General features: G+C 45.9%; 1 long non-coding RNA gene across 1 annotated transcript; it reads right to left on the bottom strand.

Annotated features, from left to right (window-relative positions):
• Positions 1 to 4,203: 4,203 nt before the first annotated feature.
• LOC144381092 (uncharacterized) lies at positions 4,204 to 22,178 on the bottom strand. The gene is made up of 5 exons (XR_013445614.1): positions 21,938 to 22,178; positions 21,107 to 21,259; positions 7,255 to 7,306; positions 5,529 to 5,660; positions 4,204 to 4,521 (listed from the first exon to the last, which is right to left on the bottom strand). It is a non-coding gene; the product is annotated as an uncharacterized LOC144381092 (long non-coding RNA).
• Between the last annotated feature and the right edge of the window lie 1,049 nt (positions 22,179 to 23,227).

Raw genomic sequence — 23,227 nt, 5'->3', positions numbered from 1 at the left:
TGATAGGGAGGTGACACTTCCAGCCATAAAGATAAATGGCAATTAGTCAGGTGATCAGTGAATTTAAGAGGTTTTCCTATAGCCCAGGAAAAGGCAAAGAGGCTGAACCCATCCTACATAGCCTAGAAACTGGGGTATGTAGGATGTTTGGTGTGGTGAAACATGGGATGTGTAAGATCTTATACTGTTCACTACTATGACTGCAGTGTTTAGCATCTAGTTACCCTACTATTAGCACTTGATAATAGTACTCAAGAATCAGTACTCAAAAGTTATTTGTTGAAGAAAGGAACAAAAGGAGAGCATGGTGAGAAGTAAGCCTGGCAAGATTGACCAGACTAGAGAATTTAGACCTTGGCTGGAGGACAGTGGGAAGTCACAGAAAGATTGATTAGATGTGTATTTCTGATAATGGGCTACCCTGCTGTATCACAGGAAATGTGCTGGGGAAAGCCCATGCTGAGGCAGGAAAGAGGCAGACTATGGTAGTGGTCCAAGTGAGAGATGAGAGGTGGTCCAGGAGAGAAGAGGACCTGAACCATGAGAAGATGGTTTATATGAGGAGATAGAGAGATACCTCAGAGACATGAGGAAGAGAGATTTTATAAGATTGTATCCTTGATTCCTTATGGAAGAGGAAGGAAAGGGGGAGGGAATGGAAAGAGAGGAAGGCTCCCAGGTTTCCAACTAGAGTGACTACCTGCTGGTCACTGAAATACACAATGTATTGTGTGTGTGTGTGTGTGTATGTGGGGGGATTCATTATGAAGCTAGTGAAAGTTATGTGTCAGGATCCCTCACTTTCATGGGCCACTTTCAAGACCCTGTACCTGATTTTGTATTCACTGTTTTATTTTTCTCAAAGAACCTTTCTCTGTTCAATTTTGGAAGCTGCAGCCCTCACCAAGCCTGGAATTATAATGGAAATAATTTTGGGGAAAAGTTGTGAGTTCCATTTGGACCATGTTGAGTTTGAGGTGGATGAAAAATCTCTAGGTGGAGATGTTCTGCAAGGAGCATAGTGTGGTGGTTAGAGCATAGGTCAGAGTTTGGATCCTGGCTTCAAGCCATGTGAATTTGGGTGTTTGGGACACTGTCTGTGCTCATCATGGGGCGATGATGTTAGTAGCACCTTCCTGGGGTTATTGTAAAGATCAGATGAGACAATGTATGTAAAATGTTTAAACAGTGCCAAGGGTGTGGTTGGTCCTCACGACAAGCTACATGTCCGCTCTTGGTATTATGTGGGAAAGTGCAGATCTGGGGGTCATCAAAGCGATGGAGGCCTTGGAAGGATCATGCAGGAAGAGCATGTTAGGGCATGATAAGAAGGCCAAGGACAGAGCTGTGACATTTATCAGGGTGACCAGAGGAAGAGGAACCAGCAAGAGAGGCTGACAAGGATCAGCCAAATGGGTGAGGGGAGGAGAATGGGTCCCGGAAGCCAGAGGAAGAGAGACTATCCAGAAGGCACTCGGTCATGAGTGTCGCCTGCTGCTGAGAGTCAAGGCTCTGGTGTGGGCTTTGGAGGAAGTCATCGGTGAACTCGTTGAAGGCTTCAGAGTGGAGTTGGACACTGAGAAATGAACATATGTGCAGACAGCAAGTGTAGACTGTCCTCCGGAGGACCCTGGCCATGGGAAAAAGAGAACAGAGGCAGAGAGAGAGAGAACTTTGGGGTGCTTGGTTTGTTTTGCTTTTGGAGGACACGAGTTGTTTAGAGATGAAACTCACAGGCTTTGGGGGCTGTGTAGAAAAGTTGGGGCAGAAGATTTGAAATTTGGGAAAACAATGAAATAAATGATGGGAAATGGGAATATCCCGGAAGGATTAGGAAGGGGAGGATCAAAGACAAGGTGAGGGGTCAACACTGAATGGCTCTCTGAGTCTGGAAGGAAGGGGGCAAGTGCGGAGGTTATAAATAAGTGTGTATGTAGGAGGACAGGAAGTGGGGGGTTATGCATGTTGGTCTCAATTTTTTTCTGTGAAGTGGGATGTTGGGTTGTCTGCGGAAATAGGTAAATATATAGCATCTCCCCAACTGCAGGGCATTTAGGAGAAATTGTGATTAAGAAACTTAAAATCTCGCGGAGAAAACCAGGGCTGTGGAAACCAAAGTTGACGATGAAGCTATTAATATCCTTAAAAATTATTTTATATCAAGTAATACAAAGCAGTGAACACAGCATACCAAGAGGACAACCTCAGAGGCAACCTGCACATCTTTATTAGTACAACGCAGCTCACTGTAATTCACAATCCTTTGTTTGCTTGCTAGCTGCTGGATGCTTTTCAGGCCCTTCCTACCCTGCAGTTTAAATGAAATGCTTACAAGTTCATTTTTTAAAATTATGAATAACTTGAAACACACAACGAAGTTGAAAGAATTTTATAGTGCATAACAATGATTCTACCATTAACATTTTACTAAGCTTGTTTGTTTATTTATTTTAAAGATTTATTTATTTGAGAGAGAGAGAGAGCACACAAGTGGGAGGGGCAGGGAGAGGGAGAGAAAGAATCTCAAGCAGACTCACACTAAGCATGTGGACCCCGACATGGGGCTCAATCTCAGGACCCTGAGATCACGACCTGAGCTGAAATCAAGAGTTGGATGCTTAACCGACTGCACTACTCAGGTGCCCCTAAGCTAGTTTATATAAATAAACTTTTAATTTTAGAGTGGTTTTGGATTTTCAGAATATTTGAAGATTGTGCAGTTTCCACGTCCCATGTGCCATTTTCCTCTGTCATTAACATCATAAAATAATTTAGTGCATTTATCACAATTAACGAACTAATATCAATGTACTATTATTATTATTATTATTATTATTATTAAAAGAGAGAGAGAGGGTACGTGTGGGGAGGGGCAGAGAGAGAGAGAGAATCTTAAGCAGGCTCCAGGCCTAGTGCGGAGCCTGACAATGGGCTCCATCTCACGACCCTGACAAGATCATGACCTGAGCGGAAATCAAGAGTAGGATGCTTAACTGACTGAGTCACCCAGGTGCCCCTATTGATGTATTATTATTAGTGAAATAAAAATAGGTTTTTCAAATTTCCTTAGTTTTTCAGACTTCCTTGGTTTTTGCCTAATGTCCTTTTTCTGTTCCAGGATCCCCTCCAGGATTCCACATTACATTCTGTTGTCCTGTTTCCTTAGGCTTCTTTTGGCTGTGACATTTCTTAGGCTTTCCTTGTTGTTAATGACCTTGACAGTGTGAGAAATAATGGTCAGGTATTTTGTAGAATGTCCCTCAATTGGGATTTGCCTGATGAATTTCCTCTTTTTTTTAAATTAATTGATAATTTTTCCCAGCTTTGTTGAGATATAATTGACATAAAACATTGTGTGAGTTTAAGGTGTACAGTCTGTTGAGTTGATACCATGAGATGGTCACCACAGCAACTGAGTTAACACCTCCATCACCTCACATATTTAGCATTTTTTTAATGGTTAGAACACTTAAGATCTACTTCCTTAGCAACTTTCAAGTATATAATACAGTATTGTTAACTATTACCACCAAGCTGTGACCAACATCTCCGTGATTTTCCGCATCCCCTAGCTTCTGGCAACCACCATTCTCTGTTTCTCTGAATTCAGTCTTTTTAGATTCCACATATAAGTGAGATCACACAGTATGTGGCTTTCTCTGCCTGCCTTATCTCACTCTGCATGATGCCCAGCATATCATCAGAAATGGCAGGAATTCCTTCTTTCTCATGGCTGTGTAATTTTCCAGTGTGTGTGTGTGTGTGTGTGTGTGTACACCACATTTTCTTTATTCATTTGTCTATCTATGGACTCTTAGCTTGTTTTCGTACCTCGCCTGATATGATGATTTTCTCATGATTACACTGGGAGTATGGGTTTGGGGAAGAAAAACCACAGAGGTAAAATGCCATTCACATCATATCATATCAAGGGTACACACCATTGGCATGATTAATCACTGTGGATGTTGGTCTTGATCACCTGGCTGAGTTATTGTTTGCCAGATTTCTCTAGTGTAAGCTTAGCCTTCTTCCTCTCTTTTCATGTGTCCCCATTGGAAGGAAGTCACGATGTGCAGCCCACAGGTGAAGGGCTGGGAGTTGGCTCCACCTCACCGAGGGCTTAAATTTCTTTTTTTCACCCACCAGTTAGCCATCCCTCCATCCATTAATCCATATTCTTTTTCTAAACATATCTCAAAATAAATTTGCAAATTTATTTTATTTTGTTGCAGGTGATGCACATGTGAAGGGATATTGTTTCTGTGCCTTGTCTGGTCTTAATCCCAAGTTTCAATTGTATTACCTTCTGGGTTCTGTCTTCTGGCTCCCACCAGGATCCCTAGATCACAAAATATTGTTTAATCCATTTGTTTGCATACCAAGTAGACATTTCTCAAGGCAACTGCCAGTCTCCGAGCTTATGGGTCTTGGCTCTGCCATGGCAACATCTTACGCAGCATGCATGGGCGGTACCCGCACCCTGGCTGTCTCTGGCCTGTTCTTCTATCGCTTCTAAGGCTTCAATGCAATCAATAAAGAGAAATAAATAAAAAGAATAAATAAACCTCTGCGGACCTTCTGGTTCCATTCTCATGTCCTAGTTCCCTCTTTGCTAATTATCCCCATCGAGAGGGACGCTAGATTCACACACTGAAACTGAAATTCTCAATTCCTAGTACAGTTGCATACATTAGATTTGCATTTCACATAAAGTGAACTTGGAGTTGAAGACAGATATGTTGTGTTTTATAAGGGATATACGACATAACACAACTACTGCATATTTTGCAAATATGCAAAATTAGGTATTTTCTGCCAAAGTGCAAATAGCTGTGTGAGTGCAGCCTAATGGGAAGAGTAATTGAAAGCTGTTGGATTTTATAAGAATTTGGCAAATTCTTGTTTAAGTGGAAACTACTTCAGGAACTTTTCTTTCAGCCATCAACAGACTTCTTTGTTGATATTCATCACACTTTGTCACATTTTCTGTGTCTTCCATCATCTAGATCATATTGTATATCCCATGAGCCCTGGATGTGTGCTGGTCAGGACAACCCAGAATGATTGGCTGGTTGGCTGGATGAATGTAATTTCTAGATATTTTCTAAGAAATGCCTGATCTTTGGCTTATACCATCTGGTCTTCCTGCTTCAATTCAGAAGTATTAGTAGTGATGGTTGACAACCTTCAAAGTATATGGTTACTTCGGGATTTAAAAAATTCTATGTTTTAAATTAACACACAGTAATACTGACTTTTTTATGTGTGTAGTTCCATGAACTTTAAGATCGAGGTGTGTGACAACCACCACAATCAGGATACAGAACAGGTTCTAACACCCCAACAAGCTCCCTTCTGCTACCCCTTTGTATTCTTACCACCCCCCACCTGGCCTCCACATCCCTAAGACCCTGGCAATCACTGATACTTCTCTATCACTGTTATGTCTTTTTGACAATATCATATGTATGGAATCTCATAGTATGTGATCCCTTGAGACCGACTTTTTTCACTCAGAATAATACCTTTGGGATGCTGCATGTATCAATGGTTGGCTTGTCTTCTTGCAGAGTAGCGTCCCGTGGTATAGACCTACTGCCGTTTGTCTACCCATTCACCAGTTGCAAGAGGTCCAGCTTGTTTACATTTCTTGACAACTATAAACATTAATGTACAGGTATGTGTGAACAGAAGTTCTCATTTCCCTAGGGCAAATACATTTGTAAGAATGGAAATGCTAGTCCCCATGGTAAGGGACTATTTAACTCTATCAGAAACCGCCAAACTATTTTCCAGTGTGGCTGTACCATTTTGCATTCTCACCAACAATAAGAGAGCTCCAGTTGCTTTGCTATCCAGTCCCCAATCACAGAGCAGGCCTTGGAGCTGGGACCTCATCTTGCTCCATGCTCGACCAGCAGTGCCTGTCCCCGGACTGAAGCCAGCCTTAGCAGTGTGCCTCTGGGCATCTGACAGCTTACAGTGCTCTGGCCCTGGCTTCCTTCCCTCGCGGATGCATGTTCTCTTCCAGAAGCCCAGCACGCTCCCTCTTGCTTCAGGATTTCTTTTAACTTCTGCATGCACTTTGAGTTTTGATTTGTATTTGCATTATTTGTATTATTTGACTGTTACTTTTTGAGACCTTCTCTATGGCAAGCACTTTGCTGAGGACTGTCTTATTCTTAATTACTATTGTTAAATATTTCCAACACAATATATGATGATAAATCCCAATGTATCCCTCACTCCATATTTTGCCCATTTTGCTTCGGATCCTTTCGTTTTAAAAATTAAAACTTTACAAATATATTGGCGTCTCCCTTCCCCAAACCCATTTCTCCCTCCCTTTATATAATCAGTAAAACCTCAACTCACCTCTATCATTTGCTCATTACAACCAGACGGAAAAGCCTATTTGTCAGCCCAGGCTTGGTTTTGGTGGTACTTCCAGATAAAGGATAGAGGGCCAATAGCAAATAGAAGCTTAAAGATCATCCATCACAAGCGAAGAGGTGGTACCTGGATTCACATCCAGTACCAGAATTTGGCCTGAGACGCTCCCCAGAGGTTCTTCCCATGCTCCTGGAGTCTTGAATTTCAGACTTCCCTGTCTCACTTATCATAGTTTTTATTTTCTCTAAGATTAACCACCATTACTTCTATTTATTATTTTATTTTAATTTAATTAATTATTTTAACTTTACAAAATCTTTTCCTTTTTCTGAACAACACCCACGAAATCGTGAGTTAGATGAGCTCAGGGTATTTTCCTCACACATGGCCGTATGTGTGCGAGCACTGCATGCTATACTTACATTTGTCAGACCTGTGTGTTCCTCTGTGTCCTAAATCACAGTGATCCGTGCACCACACCAGTAGAACTCTGCTCAATACCACTCTACCTTTGTGGGGGCGGGGGGGCTGGATTTGGGCCCCCTGAATGCACAACTCAGGAAATAAGCCAGGGTGCAGGCCTTGGTGAGGAAATCCAACCAAAGAGTCACACTCTTATTAGGTACCATGGCTCCCTGTCCAGCCTAGTAGCTCAGGCTGTACTAGGTATTTCTTGAGACATGAGCTCTCCAAGAGAGGAGCTTTTTGCAAAAGACCTATAACACAGAGCTCAATTTCCTTTTGTGTAAACTGGGGTCAAAAACCCAGACTCTTAAGAACAGAGAACAAATTGGTGGTTGCCAGAGGGGAAGTAGGTGGGGGGTTGGGGAAGATAAAGGGGATCAAGAGTACACTTACCGTGATGAGCACTGAGTAACGTGTAGAATTATTGAATCACTATATTGTCCACCTGAAACGAATGTAACACCATATGTTAATTATACTTCAATAAAAAATAAAAATTAAAAATTAAAAAATAGAATTAAAAAAAATGAGGGAAAAGGATCTCGGGAGATCAGATTAGGGTTTTAGTTGTAAGCAGCAGAAACAGATGGTGCCTGGACCAACAACTGACATGCATCGAACAACGGAGGGGGCTGGAGGCTCAGAGAACTGGAGGGGATGCAAATGGGGCCGGGAAATGGGCAGTAGCCTGGTGACCCCAGAGGGCCAGGCGGCTCCCCCACACCGCAGCCTCCCACCTCGGGAGCCAGGGGATGCTCGCACAGGGCTCCGGACGTTCCAGCTAAACCTATGTCGCTCTTCGCACCCCCAGCTCAGAGCTCAAAACCCTGGCACAGAGTGTCTGATGGGCCACGTCAGTAGGGGACCGGGATAGGGAAAACTGGCCCATAACACACACCCCTTCCATTGTGACCGCCCTGATGGGAGCGCACATCCCAAGGGATGCGCAAAGCATGCATCAGAAGCAGGGTGGGGACCCTGGGCAGCCCCAAGTGGCAACTGGCTAAAATTGCTTGGAGAATTTGAAATAATTTGTATAAGGTGACTGACAGAGTGCCTAGTACCTGAACAATTAATTCCATGGCCTGTGCAGTTTTATGGAAACCCGTAAAGAGAGGTAAAGATAAGAACAATAACAAAACAAAATGAAACTAAACTAAACTAAACTAAACTAAATGAAAACAGCAGTTACCCTCCTGGGAGGACTTGAAAGAGCCAGTGCAGAACTGTATTTAAAAACTCCCTCTTTTCCAGACTAAGCCATCGGTTATGAACACAGCGGTTTCTAACACACGGCTTCTGCAGATAGGGTCAGGGGGAGGCAGCACTTATATTGCCAAAGGACATTGCAATCCCTCCGGAATGATGGTGTCCTCAGGGATGGAGGTGGAGCCCTGGGCCATGCTGCTCAGCCAGCACTCTGAACCAGAAGGCACACTTCCCAGGGCCCCTGAGACATGGGACTAGGATGGAAAGAAAAATATAACATCACAAAAGAAGGTCTAAAACTAAGGGCTGATCTTTGTTCAAAGATCCAAGACCATGTTTTCTTCTGGATATAGTATAGATGACACTTTGGTGAGTGTTTTTACCAGAATGAAATAAAAATGGCATCCTTTTTTTACAAGTCTCCAAATACCGAGTTTATGGTCACCTTCTAGCATTTCCAATGCCAGTTTACAGTCGGGGGCCCAGCTAGGTCTAAGGATTACCTGGGAGTTTGCTAATGAGACAGACCTCTGGGACCCACCTGAGCTTGGGCGTTCGCTGAGACCCCAGGATCTGCATTTTGCCAAGGGTACCAGACAAGGAGTCTTTGACTTGGTGTCTAAGCCCCAGTTAGCTTTTCCTTTGCCGTGGAGAAGGCTTGCTAGGACAAGCTTTATGAAAATAGGGTCTGTTAAGCCAAATAAAATTTCACAGGGATTGTCAAGAAACACTGAATTACAAAACAGAATATAGTAAATATTTAAGGAAATTAACTCATTAAGGGCATCTCTTCTCATGAGAATAGTTGCTACATTAGTTAGAAATCATTCTTAACAGTTTAACAGGTCTCTTAAGGGCCTCAACTGAACAGTTTATTATATTGGCTCAAATTATTGTGCCTATTTAATAGTAGTTCCAGCTACTAAGGGCTGAAGCCTCACTTGGTACTCTGTGCTGTGGGTTTTAAACACCTGATTACATTTAATTCCCAACTAAACACATCAGGGTGTGATAATATGATTCCATTTCATTTTTTTTAAAGATTTTATTTATTTATTTTTGTATGTGTGAGAGAGAGAGGGAGAGAGAGAGCACGAGCGGGGGTGGGGGGAGCAGAGGGAGAAGCTGGCTTCCCGCTGAGCAGGGAGCCCGATGCGGGACTCGATGCCAGGACCCTAAGATCATGACCTGAAGCCGAAGGCTTAACTGACTGAGCCACCCAGGTGCCCTATGATTTCACTTCACAGCTGAGAAAACTGAGGCTCAGTACTGTCTTGCCCAAGTCAAAGTCAAGATTCAAACCCAAATTTGTGTGACCCCAGATTCTATTAACCTCTGTGCTATGTTTGATAGGACCATCATGGCATTTTTAAAGATATTTATTTATTTATTTATTTGAGAGAAAGAGAGAGAGCAGGTGAGTGGAGGGGAGGGGCAGAGGGAAAGAGAGAATATTAAGCAGCTCCACGCCCAGCGCCCAGCCCCCCATCATGGCATTTTAAAAATCATTGTTTTGGGGTGCGTGGGTGGCACAGTTGGTTAAGCATCTAACTCTTGGTTTTGGCTCAGGTCATGATCTCAAGGTCCTGGGATCCAGTCCCACATCGGGCTCCCTGCTTGGCGGAGGGTTGTGAGATCAGGCTGCACGTTCAGCATGGAGCCTGCTTAAGGTTCTCTCTCCCTCTCCCTCTGCCCCTCCTCCCCATGAACTCTCTCTCTCCCTAAAAACAAAACAAAACAAAACAAAAACAGCAACAAAAAATATAAAATCATTGTTTCAAATGTGATGCTGATATTCTCACCAGCCCTCCTTGGCATAAACCAGATTATTGATGTTTCTCTGGGGCTTTTCCCAGGTGGGTCCTGCGGCCAACTGCAAGGCCCTCTATCTACCTTCCCAGTGAAAACAGACTGAACACCAAAGGCAGCCCTGGCAGGATATGAAATGGCACAAAGTGACAATACATACCCTTCCACCCTGCTGTCAGAAGACAAATTTAAAGCTTTCTCAGTGGAGAGCAGTGGGTGAGGTGTAACAAAAGTATAAAAGTTCCTATCTTCCACCTAAGCAAGTCTACATCTAGCAATTTATCCTAAAGAAATAATTATGGCTATGTGTAGCAGTTTAGTTGAAAGAATGTTCATTTCTGAGTTGATTATAATAGTGAAATTTGGAACCAACCTAAGTATCCAACCAAGGGAAATTATTGAAATAAATTTTAGTACCTGCATATCGCAGGACGTGCTGCAGCCATTTGAAAAGCTGCTTTGGGATGATATTCAACCATATGGAAAGTTGCTCACAATATGTTGCATATATTAAAAAAAGCCAAAGAGGTTATAAAGAATTGTATGAAGAGTGTGATCCCATTTTCACAGTATGAAATTTTTTTTAAAAAAGGAAATAATAAAATTTTAAGTGTTTAATGTTTATTATTCTTGTTTCTTGCTTGTATTTTCTCAAAGGAGGTGATGTTCAACATTGACAGGGAAGAGAATTATGAAGGGGGCACTTTACACATTCTCATAGAGGGGACAGGATGATGCTCTCAATTTGCATCGAGTCATCTGAAGTGATTCTGCGGGTAACTTCCAGTAAGTGGGTTCTGGGGGCTTTGAGTCTGGTCATGGGGCCTTAGAGCCCTGGCCAGGGGACCAGACAAGAGCTGAGAAGAACCAGGAGGGGTCTACAAGCTGGGTGGGCGAAGGGAGGGCAACCAAACTCAAAGTGAAACATCGGTTCCACCAAGCCTGGATCTGAAGGGAACTGGGCAGAGAGGGAGAATGGAGGTGTGTGTGGCGGGGACAGAGCAGGGTGGGCGTAGCAAAGGCTGAGAGGCATGCATCTTGGAGAAAGGCCCCCAGGGGGAGCTCAAGGGAGGTGTTGCTGTTGGCTCTCTCCACTGTTACTGTTGCTTTAAGCTTCCTCAGCCTCTGGTGCCAGGAGGAGAAAAATCTGTTAGGCAACCCAACCAAAGAAAAGAGGGGCAAGACTAGAAGAGCTGTTTGACATTAAACCTGACAGCGGAGATGGAATATACTACTTAACAAAGAAGGGCTGGTGATGAGAGGGAAAGACACCCCCACGTAGTTAGCTGTTAAGGAGACCTGCACCACCTTGTGATTTCCCCAAGGTCAGCCATGCACCTCCCCACCCTCCCGATGGCCTGTTCCAACCCATGGCCCCTTCCCAACCCGGCCCCCACTTTCCAGTGACATGGTTCCTCCCCGCTGTGTCTGGTATCCACCAGCATGAGGTCACCTTCCTCAAGCACGCAATCAAGAAGACCCTTGCATTATGCTCTCTCACACACTGGCTTGTTTCCACATGTCCCCAGCAATCATCCCTCCTGAAAACGGGCTTCCTCCTGCATTCACTGTTTTCTCTCCCATTGTGCTCTGAGGGCAGGACCCTGTCTGTCTTGTGCATCACCATAATCTCACCCTTAGAACAGTACCTGGTACATAGTATGGCTTGATATAAAACTGCTGAATGAATGAATGAATGAATGATAAATGAATGAATGGTGATTGTGTTTGGGGGGAAAGAAAACAAGCTCCAGAATCAGACACGGACAGGCCCAGGATTGAACCCAAGTCCACCACTTATGCATGGAGTAATCTCTGAGCCCAGGGTTCCAATTTGTAAAATGGGCTATGCAAGGATTGTGGATTTGCAAAGGGCCTAATACAGTGTAAGTGCTAAAAGGTAGCTATTTAATTTTATTAACATGATAAAGAATAAGGAAGAATTTTGCTGTTATACCGGAGATGGGATGGGTAAGAGTGTAGAATGGCCAGCAGGCAAGCTGCATGGGTCAGGAAGGGAAAGCAGGAAGGGGAAGATGGAATGACCTGCTCTAAGTCCCCTCTAGGCCATCAAACCGCGGGAAGGAAAGGCTGAGCTGACAGGTCTCTCAGCAATCAAGAGCAGGCTGAGTGTGGTTTCTCTGGACAATCCCTGGGCAGAAACCCGAGCAAACTCATGACCCACCATCATTGCTCAGAAGCACGGATGTTTCTGGGGAGCATGCTTAGCCACCTGAGCTGCCCCGGCCACACTCCCCCATCATGGCCCAGCCGTGGGGCCCTATCTGTGCACCTTACTGTGTAGACTGCCCCTCTAGAGAAACCAGGTTGGACATCTTGGCATCCTGTTGTGTTACTTTCACATGACAGAGATGACTATCCAGATATTGCTGTTGGGTGGGCCAGGCCTGCAGAAAAAGGGAAAGTTAGCCAAAGAGAAGGACACAGTCTGGAAGAGAAGGGGGAAGTAGGGAAAAACACAGCTGGGTCACGGGAAAAGCGGTAACTGAATTGAGAGAAAAATGTCCATCAAGAGCTCCGAGAACAAAGGGAAAGCTGTATGGGGCGGTGGGGAGCTGGAGAGAGTCCCGAGCCAGGGGAGGGAGGCCTGGGGCTCCAATTCAGGCTCTGTCCTTAACTGCCCTGTGGGGTTAGGCCAATGGCTTCCCCTTTCTGAGCTTCAGTTTTCTCAATGACCACGTGTTCTTGTTCCTTCCCTATATCATTCACTCATTGATTCACTGATTCAAAAATATTTCTCAAGCACCTAGTTTGTGCCAGGGACTGCTGTAAGCACTGGGGATTCAGTAATGAGCAGAGCTGACAAAAATCTCTAGCCTCACGTTACTGCCCACTGTAAACAAAACCAGGAAAATATGCTGTATCTTATTTCGGGATGAGTGCTAAGGAGAAAAAACAGTAGGGAAGGGTGACAGGGAGCCTTTTCCGAAAGGGTGACTTCAGTCAACGGTGAGTCGAGACCTAAAGAAGTAAGGGAGTGAGCCAGGATGTCATCTGGGCAAAGGGGGTTCCAGGCAGAGGGGACAGCCAGTGGGCAGAGCTGCCTTGAATATGAAACTTTCTCATCTCCACTCCTTTCAATGCTCCCAGCTAGTTTGCTGGCTGCAGCAGCTTCCTAAGGGCCTCCCTGCCCCCACTCCTGCCTCTACAGTCCTCTCTCCACCCATGATCCTGGTGACCCTTTAAAAAGTAAGTCAGTCCCCATCACTTCTCTGCTCAAAACTGGCCAGGTGCGCCTACCACACGCAGAGCAAATGGCGGTCCTTCACTACTGGTTGAGCCTGGCTTTCTCCTCTCTCCCTGGTTCACTCCTTCCCAGCTACTCTGGCCAAGCTGCTGTTTCTGCAGCCTTAGGGGTTTTGCCCACGTCATCCGCCGAGATATCCTTCCCTGGTTACCCAAGTCTGGCTTCCTGACCTCATGCCGAGGCCACCTCCTTCAGAGAACCACCTTCACCAACCTGTCCCACACAAGCAGCACCCTCTGTCCCCTCCCTGTGCTTTATCTGTTTTCATAGCATTCATCACTCCCCTCATTTTATATATGCACGGTAGTAGATGTAATTGATCAGATGGTTACTACATGCTGGACACTGTTCCAAACATCCAAGAATTAGTTTATCTTCGCTCAGTCTCCCTGAAGATGGTATTATTATTAACTACATGCTCTAGATCAATAACCTGAGTTACAAAGAGGTTAAGAAATGTGCTCAAGGCTCCCAGCTGGAGAGTGTCAGGGAAGATTCAAATCCTGGAGCTTCCATTATTAACCACAACACTCTAGACCAGCACTACCCAAAACCACTCTGTGATGACAGAAGCGTTCTGTGTCCGTATGGTAGCCACTGGCCGCAAGTGCCTGTTGAGTGCTTGAAATGCGTGTGACCAAGGAATTAAAATTTTAATTTTATTTCATTTTAATTATTTTTAATTTAAATAGCCACATGTGGCTAGTGGCTACTATGTGGGACAGTGGAACCCTAGAGCCTCTTATTTGTTCTTTTTTAATGTCTGTCTCCCACAGAAAGAGGGAACCTCTCTGCGCCTCAGTTTTCTTATTTTTATAGTGATATAAATATTTTACAGGACTCTTGTGAGCATGGGTGTATATATATATATATATATATATGTATGTATATATAATATTATATAATTTTATTATATTATATATCTATATAGACCTATATATCTATAGATCTCTATACTTGTATATGGCATATAAAGGACTTAGGACATAGCCTGGCACAGAGTATATACTCAATGCTTATTAATTATCATAATCATCATGATCATTGTCATTCTTATTATCATTATGAGGCTCCATAAATCCAAGGACTTTGTTTACTGATGAATCCCATTACCTGGAACATTCTTAGCACATAGTAGGTGCTCAATAAATATTTTTTGAATGAATAAGTGAACTGAATTGACTGTGGGTCTTGAACAAAAATCAATTGCCACAAACTCAAACTCTTTGGGGGCCTTGGCAGGGCATGTAAATGAGTGAAGGGGACCTGTCTAAGATAGTCGAGGAGGATTAGGGACTGTGGTGAACTGACAAGAACGCGCTCCAGGTCAAGGCTTTCAAGATCATTTTCTGGGGGTGGGGGCAGCAGAGAGCACTGTGGTCCCAACAGAACACCCATAGATAAAGGCAGCCAGGAGCTACCACTTTGGGGGACTTTGCTACTCCGTAATTACAAGTGTCTGGTTCTCTTTCCCAGAGGTTCAACTCTGGTCTTGATAGGTGTTCTTTGCATGTAAAGCAACCCCAGACCCAAGGCTCAGAAAACCAATGCTGTAGATGGTGCTGAAAGAAGACATATTTGTTCAGAAATTACATGTGAAGAAAGAAAGAAGGAAAGAAGAAAGAAAGAAAGAAAGAAAGAAAGAAAGAAAGAAAGAAAGAAAGAAAGAAAGAAAGAAAAAAAGAAAGAAAGAAAGAAAGGAAGGACGAAGGAAGGAAATGTGAATGGCTGGCAAAACAGGAACATCAGTCTGGGAAGTGGCAGCCAAGTTGAAAACAATGACAAGGAAAGGATCCTGCACAATGCCTTGTGTCTAGAAAGAAGTCTTTTTTTGGAAAGGATTTGAGTTCTGAAAACAGTGCCTTTGGTTGGCCTTCCGGAGCTCACCAGGGCATTTATTTTTTGTTGTTGAATAGAACAGTCGGCAAAATGGCCTCCACCATTTGAATCGCTAGTTCTTTCTCTCTCCCAGCTGTGTACAGTTATGTGGATGTAGGGCATAAGCACGTATGACACACTTGAATGCTATTCTAGGAATCCACACCCCTAGTATGAGTCACTACGGTGTGATCTTGGGCGCCTCTCAGACACTGACTGGGTCATCAGGTACTTCGAAATAAGTGATACATCATTCAGTGATTCTAAATCAGAAGTGGCTCATAGGTACTCTACAGCCAATAGCTGTGGGTTGTTTGGCCCATATGTTTTTTAAATATTTTATTTATTCATTTGACAGAGAGCACAAGCAGGGGAAGCGGCAGGCAGAGGGAGAGGGAGAAGCAGGCTCCCCGGCGGCCGGGCAGGAGCCCAATACACAGGGGCTCGACCCTAGGATCCTGGGATCGTGACCTAAGCCGAAGGCCGACTGAGCCACCCAGGCGCCCCACCCACATGGTTTTTTAAAAGTTAGTCAACGTATTACTTTTCTACTGCTGCTGTGAAAAATTATCACAAATTTAGTGATTCAAAACAATACAAACTCATTCTTACATTTCTGGAAGTAAAAACTGACACAGGTCTCACTAGGTTAAAAAAGGGCTGCGTTCTTTCTCGAAGGATCTAGTAGAGAATCTCTTTTCCAGCCTTTCCCAGCTACCACTCACATTCCCTGGCTTGTGGCCTCCTTCCTCCATTTTCAAAACCAGAATGTCACATCTCTCTGTGCCTTTCCTCCATAGTCACATCTCCACGGACTCTTCTTCTGCCTCCCTCTGCCATTTTTAAGGACCCTTGTGATGACATTGGGCCCACCCAGATATTCTGGGATTCTGAGATTTAAAAGCCAGCTGATTAGCAACATGAATTTCTCTTCGCCACGTAACTGAACGTATTCATGGATTCCAGGATTAGGACATTGATCACATTTCCTTTTTTGACATAAAATCCAGTTTTCTAGTTTCCCTTGGGTAAATATCTGCTGACTGGTGACCCTGGGTCCCAATCTTGCACGAGCAGGCCCTCATTACAATATGGCAACAATTAGCCTGACCTGAGCTCTTCCGTTTGCCCCAGACTTCACCCCTCCTTATCATCTTTCTGACTAACGCCCAGAGTAAGTTGCCATTTGTTATTTCACGGGGCTACTGTTTTTCTATGAAGCTTTCTTCACTCACTTGCATGTCCCCCTGGCCTTATCAGCCCGTGAGCCTGCAGCACAGGTCCTTAATGCTTCAATATTCGGAAAGTTCAACTCTGTTGCTTCTGCTCTTTGTCTCCATCAGAAATATTACAGAGTAATGTATGCAATCGATCCCCACCCACATATGATTAGGGGAGCCTGGGGTTACATGCAACCTAGGGAACTCACAGCAATGGAAAACTAACTGCCCCTCGGGGCGGATGCCTGGGGAGGGCTGAGTGAGGCTGCTGAGTTCCCAATAGCGCACAATACCAGCAAGGGTCACCACATACATGTGTGGTGTGCCAGGCGCTGCAGTCTGTGCTTGTGATTTTCTTTCGCTGAATCCTCCCAACCGCTCACTGAGGTGGACGTTATTAGTTAGCTTTGCCCGTCCCCTTGTGAAAACTGTGGCACAGAGAAGTTAAGTAAGTTGCGCAACGTCACAGAGCTGCAGAGGAAGGGTTGGGGTTCAGAGATGTTGTTCTGATTCCAGAATCTGAGTCTTGACACCTGTAGCTTCCGTCATTAGAGAGAAAACTGGTATGTGGTTTTAAGCTTTTGAGGGGCTGGACTTAGGAAGACAAGCTGGACCCCAGGGATCATTCTAGCAGGTCTCGAGAATGGACTTGAGTCCCTCTGAGTTCCTAGGTTCACACAGGAAACCCCTGAAACAGGAACAAAGGCCCTCAGTCAGAGGAGGCTGCAGCTCAGCAGAATGTGGGCCTTGAGGTTGTTTTGGCGAGACTTCCTAAATCGTCAGCCTTGCAGTCTGGGAGTCCGAGATGTTTGTGAGAGGCCGTGAACTCTGTGAGGAATTGACAGGGAACACTGGTAGGGTGGGGGAGGGAAGAGGGAAGCTTGTGAAAATCTAGCACTTCTGTTCGCTTTTCGCACATTAAATTTAGAGCTGTGAACTTGGTAGTTTCCCGGATTTAAAGCGAGCGGCCGGCCCCTGCAGGTCTAGTAAGGGCCTGTTAAAGCAGTGCTTTGAGGAGCCCCCTCGAACAGCTGGGCAGTGACAGGCGCTGGGCTCGGGGCCATATGCTTGGACATGCCTCCACCCAAATTACATTCTGCCTGTGGCAAAGGGGATTCTGACTTCTTGCTAGATGCAAACAGAGTCACCATTTGCCAGGACGATGAAGGCAGAGGGAATTCTGTTTGACAAGGGCAGATGAGACTCATAGAAGACTGGCCAAACCTGGCCAAGGCACCAGGACAGCTGCGTGATGACTGAGTAGGGCGCCTGTTTGCAGGGATGGCCCCAGACCACGCCTCCTCCTATCCTGGAATAGTTTTGATAGCATCCCTTGTGCTTTCCAAAAGTCCCAGTTTAGCTGATAATAGAGATGATCATCCTCTGATGATCCTCTGTGAACGCTTTTCAAAATAAATCCCCTGTATCAGGTTATTGGTATCTTTTTTGTTTCTGTCTCCAAAGAGAAATGGACGGAAAATTAATCAGCTATTGAGAAGCATCATAGAAAGTGAGAGCTGCAACAAAGCTCTAGAAATTGTCTGGGGAAAGGGAACAAAGGTATGGCATCTCTATTACAGGCCAGACAGAGTTCAGACACGTAACATGAGCAACTTCATTTCTCACAAAAGTGCCAAGAGGAATGTTAAGTATTATTAGCCTTTTTTAAAGATGAGGAACCTATAAAAAGGACTCAAGGACAGACACCTGGTTGAGGGCACTACTGCGATTAGAATTCAAGCCCAGGACCTCCCCACCTCCCAATCCATGGCTTCCATCCTTACCCCAGGTCGCCTCTTTTTCTTCCCCTTGACATTATTTTTTGGCCAAATTAAAGAGGAATGGTCCATGTATCCTGGGACAGTTAGGGATTTTGTATTGTGCTATGGCCTAAATATTTGTGTCAAATTCCTATATTGAAATCCTAATGCCCAATGGGATGGTATTAAAAGGCAGGGCTTTTAGGAGGTGCTTAGGTCGTGAGGATGGAGCCCTCCTGAATGGGATTAGGACCCTGGTAGGAGAGATTCCACAGAGCTCTCTAACCTGTCCTACCACATGAGGACACAGCAAGAAGGTGCAGGCTATGTCCCGGGAAGAGGGCTCCCACCTGAACACGACCATGCTGGCACCTTGATCTTGGACTTCTGGCCTCCAGAACTGTGGGAAATAAATTTATGTTGTTTATAAGCTACCCAGTCTGCGATGGATATTTTGTTACAGCAGCCAGAACTGGACTAGCCACAGAGCCCAACTCTGTGCAACAGGGTAACTTATTAGAAGGAGACAAGGTATTCACATATTTACAAGGATTTTTTTAAAAGATTTTATTTATTTATTTGACAGAGAGAAACACAGTGAGAGAAGAAACACAAGCAAGGGGAGTGGGAGAGGGAGAAACAGGCTTCCCGCCGAGCAGGGAGCCCGATGTGGGGCTCGATCCCAGGACCCTGGGATCATGACCTGAGCCGAAGGCAGACGCTTAACGACTGAGCCATGCAGGGGCCCCTATAAGGATGGTTTTAAGAACATGAAGAAGCCAGACAATTCCTGGGGGTCTCCCCAACAGGACAATGCAGGCTTCCTCAGGATTCCAGCTCGAATGAATGTGGACTGTCACTCTCCTCCCTTACTTCACTCTTCTCCTCCAGCGCCTCCCCTCCCATCCCCCACTCAGCATGACCCAGCTGAGCTGTGGCCCCACATGCACATTTGCCTACATGCAAGGTACATTTGAGGGGCTCTGTGAGCCTGTGCCGCTCACCCAGCATTAGAATTGCCAAGCTTGCATCTTTTTTTGATCAGAGAAAAATATATGCAAACCAAGATCCATTATTTTAGGAGCACTCAAAGACAGAATAATCTTTCTTTCATAGCCTAATAAATATGGTTGGCATGACCTGTTCTGGGTAAATAGTAACCATTCACCTAGTAAACTTTCATGCTTGGAAACTGCATCTTTCAGTGGAAAGAGTCTTAGCGTCAGACTGGTCTAGTTTCAACTCCCAGATTCCATGTCTGATCAACAGGCATCTGTTCTCCACAAGCCTTTCTCTGCAATCTGTAAAATGGTTATGTATCCTCTCCCTCCCTTTCCCGAAGAGCACTCACAAGGATCACATGCTATAATACATATAAGATTCTAGCATTCCTTTCCCCAAAACCCTTGCTGTCTAGTGGAAGGGTTGGATAGACATAGCATGTGTTTCCTAGAGCCTCTTCTCCCCAAACCCCTAACCCACTCCTTCTAAGGGACCCACTGTCCGTTCCAGGAACGTGCTCACAGGAAGGCTCTGACACTCATGTGCAGTACGGTGGGAAGGACTGAAAAGGCCTACCAACATGTGTTGGAAGATATGCTCTGTCTGGGTCAAAATCCTGGGAGGTCAGATAGAAACTGGTGGTCAGGGCACTGATATTTTCAAGGCAGGTAACGAAGCCACATTAGGAGCTCCAGAAATAGTGAGGGGGGCCACAAGAACCAAGGCCACAGGTGAGGCAGGAAAATCCAGACTGAAAGTCAACAGCTAAGTGACTGACTGAGACTGAAGGGACAAGTTGTACAAGTAGGACAAAGGATGAAAATCCACCCAGGCCTGGGCTGGCATTCTTGCTCTGCATTTACTAGCTCTGGGAATGTGGGCAAAAGAATTTTGGTCTCTCAGCATCTGTAAAATGGGAGCATTGCCATCTAGTCAGAAGGCTTTTGTAAGATCAAAAGGGCTATAAGGAATTTGATCCATGCTGGGCTGATGGGCTTCCTTGTTGCAAATCTTTGCTTCCTCCTAGGGCACGTATGTGTTTCCTGGGCCACCACTGTTCCTTGGGAAGAAACAGCTGGAGGAGGCCACATCTACCCTTTCCAGGCTGTGGGTAAAACTGCTTTTGCTTTTCTTGCACTCATCCCACCTCTTCCCCCAACTCCGCCTCTCTACAGCTTGCCTGAGGAGGGGGGCAGCGCCTTTTCTCTGTTATCGAGATGAGAAGCCTGCCTTCCCCTCTCCTGCCCCTGCCCACATCCCACCCACCCTTGCGGCCACTTGGGGAGTTTCCCTTGGTGGCAGAGCTATCTGGGGATAGGCTGCCGAAGTCAAAAATAGGGCAGACAAGAAAGGGAGGCTTGACAGGAAGTCCAAATAAGCACTTCCTCCCACCCACTTTCAAACTTCTGAGGTACCTCAGTTAAAACAGCAAAGAGATCGAGAGGATGAAAAAGACATGTTTTTTTTTAAAAAAAGAATGAACTTGTCAGCTTTGAGGAAGTGGAAAATATTGCTCCTCATTGTCTTGCATGTAGCCGCTGATTCCTGCTCTCCTCGTGTGTATCCCAGGATGGGGGAGGTGAAGACTGTGTCCAGTCTGGGCGGTCTGTGTGTCTCGAGGGCGGTCGGGACAGAGGCCTGGCCCGAGGAAGGGCTGCTGCGGGCTGGCACCAGCGTCTCCCCCCCTTCCCCACCCTGCAGCCTCTGGGAGCTCTGGTGAGCACGGCCCCTGCACCTCCCAGGGTGGTTGCATGGAAAGCCTGTCTCCCCCCCCCACGCCCCCGGGACACCCATTCTGAGGCAGGGTCACCATATCCTGTGTCTTAGTGTATGGCCGCCGAGTGTGTGGAACTGCCCTGCCCAGGGCAGGGGCCAGGGCCCCTCTGGGCTTTCCTGCTCTACCTCTTGTGTGGGTGGAGCCCTTTGCCATCCAGAAGGATTCCACACAGATGGCGTTTCCATTACCGACCTCTGAGGATGGAGGGGAAAACTGTCTCCTCCTTGTGAAGGTCACAGCTGTGGTTCTTGTTCCCTCTGTAGGCAAACCCACCCAGGCTCTAAAGAAAGTTCAACAGCAATTCACTCTAGCAGTAGCTCACCTCGAGTGGTACATACAGCCATAAAATGTTGGTGGCGGTGAGGCTGGGGTCACCCCACGCGAGGGCATTTGTCTCCATCGCCCACAGTGCCCCATGTCGTCACCCTCTCCATGTCACATGCCACCACTTTTGTCTCTCTCCCCAGCCAAGAGCCTCGGTACAAATCAAATCCAAATAAGCACGTCATCTTACCCACCTTCTAATGCCTTAGGGGCCTCTCCTAGGAAGTCAACACACTCTCCCCCCCAAAAGCCTACTTCCCATTCTCTCTTGGGGTCCCATGACAAGTCCCCAGACCCTGCCCCCACCCCACATGCAAAAGCTGCAGCTTCCAAGTCTCTTCTAATGAATTGCTTATCTTTCTCACCCCTCAAATTAGCTGTGAAGAAAACAGTTATCTCCCCACCTCATTCTGCAGTGGGTCAGCGGGAAGAGAGGGGGCTTCAAGTCCAGATGGGGTGGGGTGAGGCAGGGGGAAAGGGGGGAGATCTCCCACTCTGGGTTGCAGTGTGCAATTCCTACATCTGCTTTTAGTCCCTAAGATCGAAAACTCTGACACCTCACTCCCTCCAAGTATCACTTTCTTGTCCACAAGCTCATTGATGCCACATGTAAAATTCCTATCCCGCGAGCCCCTGTTCCCTATACCAGCGTGTCGTTCTTACTGTATGCTGAGACTTTGCCCCTTCCTAATCTGGAGATAATATCCCAAAGCCTGAGAAGGACTCTGCTAACATTTCCATTGACTCCTTCACGAGTCCTGGCTTTCTCCACCTGCTGAGGGAGAGGGCATTCCCACCCAGGCCATGGCTTTACATCACTGCACCTTACCTGCCCCTCTCTCTGCTCTGCTTCATGCTTGAAGCCAAGACTGATGCCCATAAGAGGATTGGTGTGAGCTGGCCCGGCCTTCATTGCTGCAGCATCCCCTCTGTGGTGGGCTGTACCCAGGGGCTGCTATTACGACTCTCCATTTCATAGGCAAGGAGCCTGAGGCTGGGCCAAGAGAGCCGGCCTGCATAGGATCACTATGGTCCTTCTGGCATCCTGAGCCTCTCTCGGAGATGAACTGGCCCTGCCCCCAGAACTTCTGGAACCCCGGGCCAGAGACAGGAGATGTGAAATTCGTGAGTGTTGGGAAATCACCGAGGACTGAGGAAGAGGAAAGTCTCCAGGCCTGAGGCAACCCACTTCCCCTCGAGTCGCCTGTTCTTGTCTGTTCAGCAGCCCTTCTGAGGAGTGGGCCTGTGGTCATATGGGGAGGGGGTGCCAAAGGCCTCATAGAAAGTGCTGGATCCTTCTTGTAACTTCTCCAGATTGCCAACCTCCCTTGCTCTTCATGGAAAGGAGGCTGACAGAGTAGGACAGAGCACAGGGTCTGGAGACAGAGCTGGGTTTGAATCCCTACTCCACCTGGGTGATTTATGTAACATCTCAGAGCCTTGAGGTGACAGAGAGGGAAGGACAGGGGCCCTGGACCCAGAGAGGCCGGGCGCCAGATGAGACCTGGCTGCACGACCTACTTGCTGGGTGCAAGGCAGCAAGTAGTTTTACCTCTCTGAGCCTCAGCTTTCCCTTCTGTAAAATAGGAGAGGTGATAGTGTGAATAATTAAATAAGACAATTAGTGGCAAGTTTTTAGCCTACTCCCTGGCACACGGGAAGGACTCTGGGGGTTTCACCCGTGATGAGTCTTCTCTCCATCATCACCATCATCCACATTTCTTACCTGCCGTGTCTCTCTTCTAAATGGGCTCCACGGATTGTCCATCTTGGCCACATTTGTTGGAGAGTTCTTTCAAAGGAACCTAATTTTTAGCTATACCTTAATTCAATTTCTGTGTTTCTGTAGGTATTTATTCTCCTGAGTGGGAGTGAACATCATTTAAAAAAAATGCTTCTACTTGTAAGAATGATCTTAAATATTCCTTTCCACCGGTGCTGTGTGTTTTGTTTGCTCACAAAGTGCACGCCACACACACCCACAGGTCCAGAATGTCCTTCCTCTGCTTCATTTTCCAAGGCCCTGCTTCAATTCCAGCTAATTCCACATATTCTTGTTTTTTTTTTTTAAGCTTTTATTTATTTATTTGAGAGAGAGAGAGAGAGCAGGGGCACGAAC

The sequence above is a fragment of the Halichoerus grypus genome, chromosome 2, assembly GCF_964656455.1.
Source record: "Halichoerus grypus chromosome 2, mHalGry1.hap1.1, whole genome shotgun sequence".
Taxonomy (NCBI): domain Eukaryota; kingdom Metazoa; phylum Chordata; class Mammalia; order Carnivora; family Phocidae; genus Halichoerus; species Halichoerus grypus.
The sequence above is the reverse complement of the archived record's forward strand: the minus strand, read 5'-3'. Positions and strand labels throughout refer to the sequence as shown.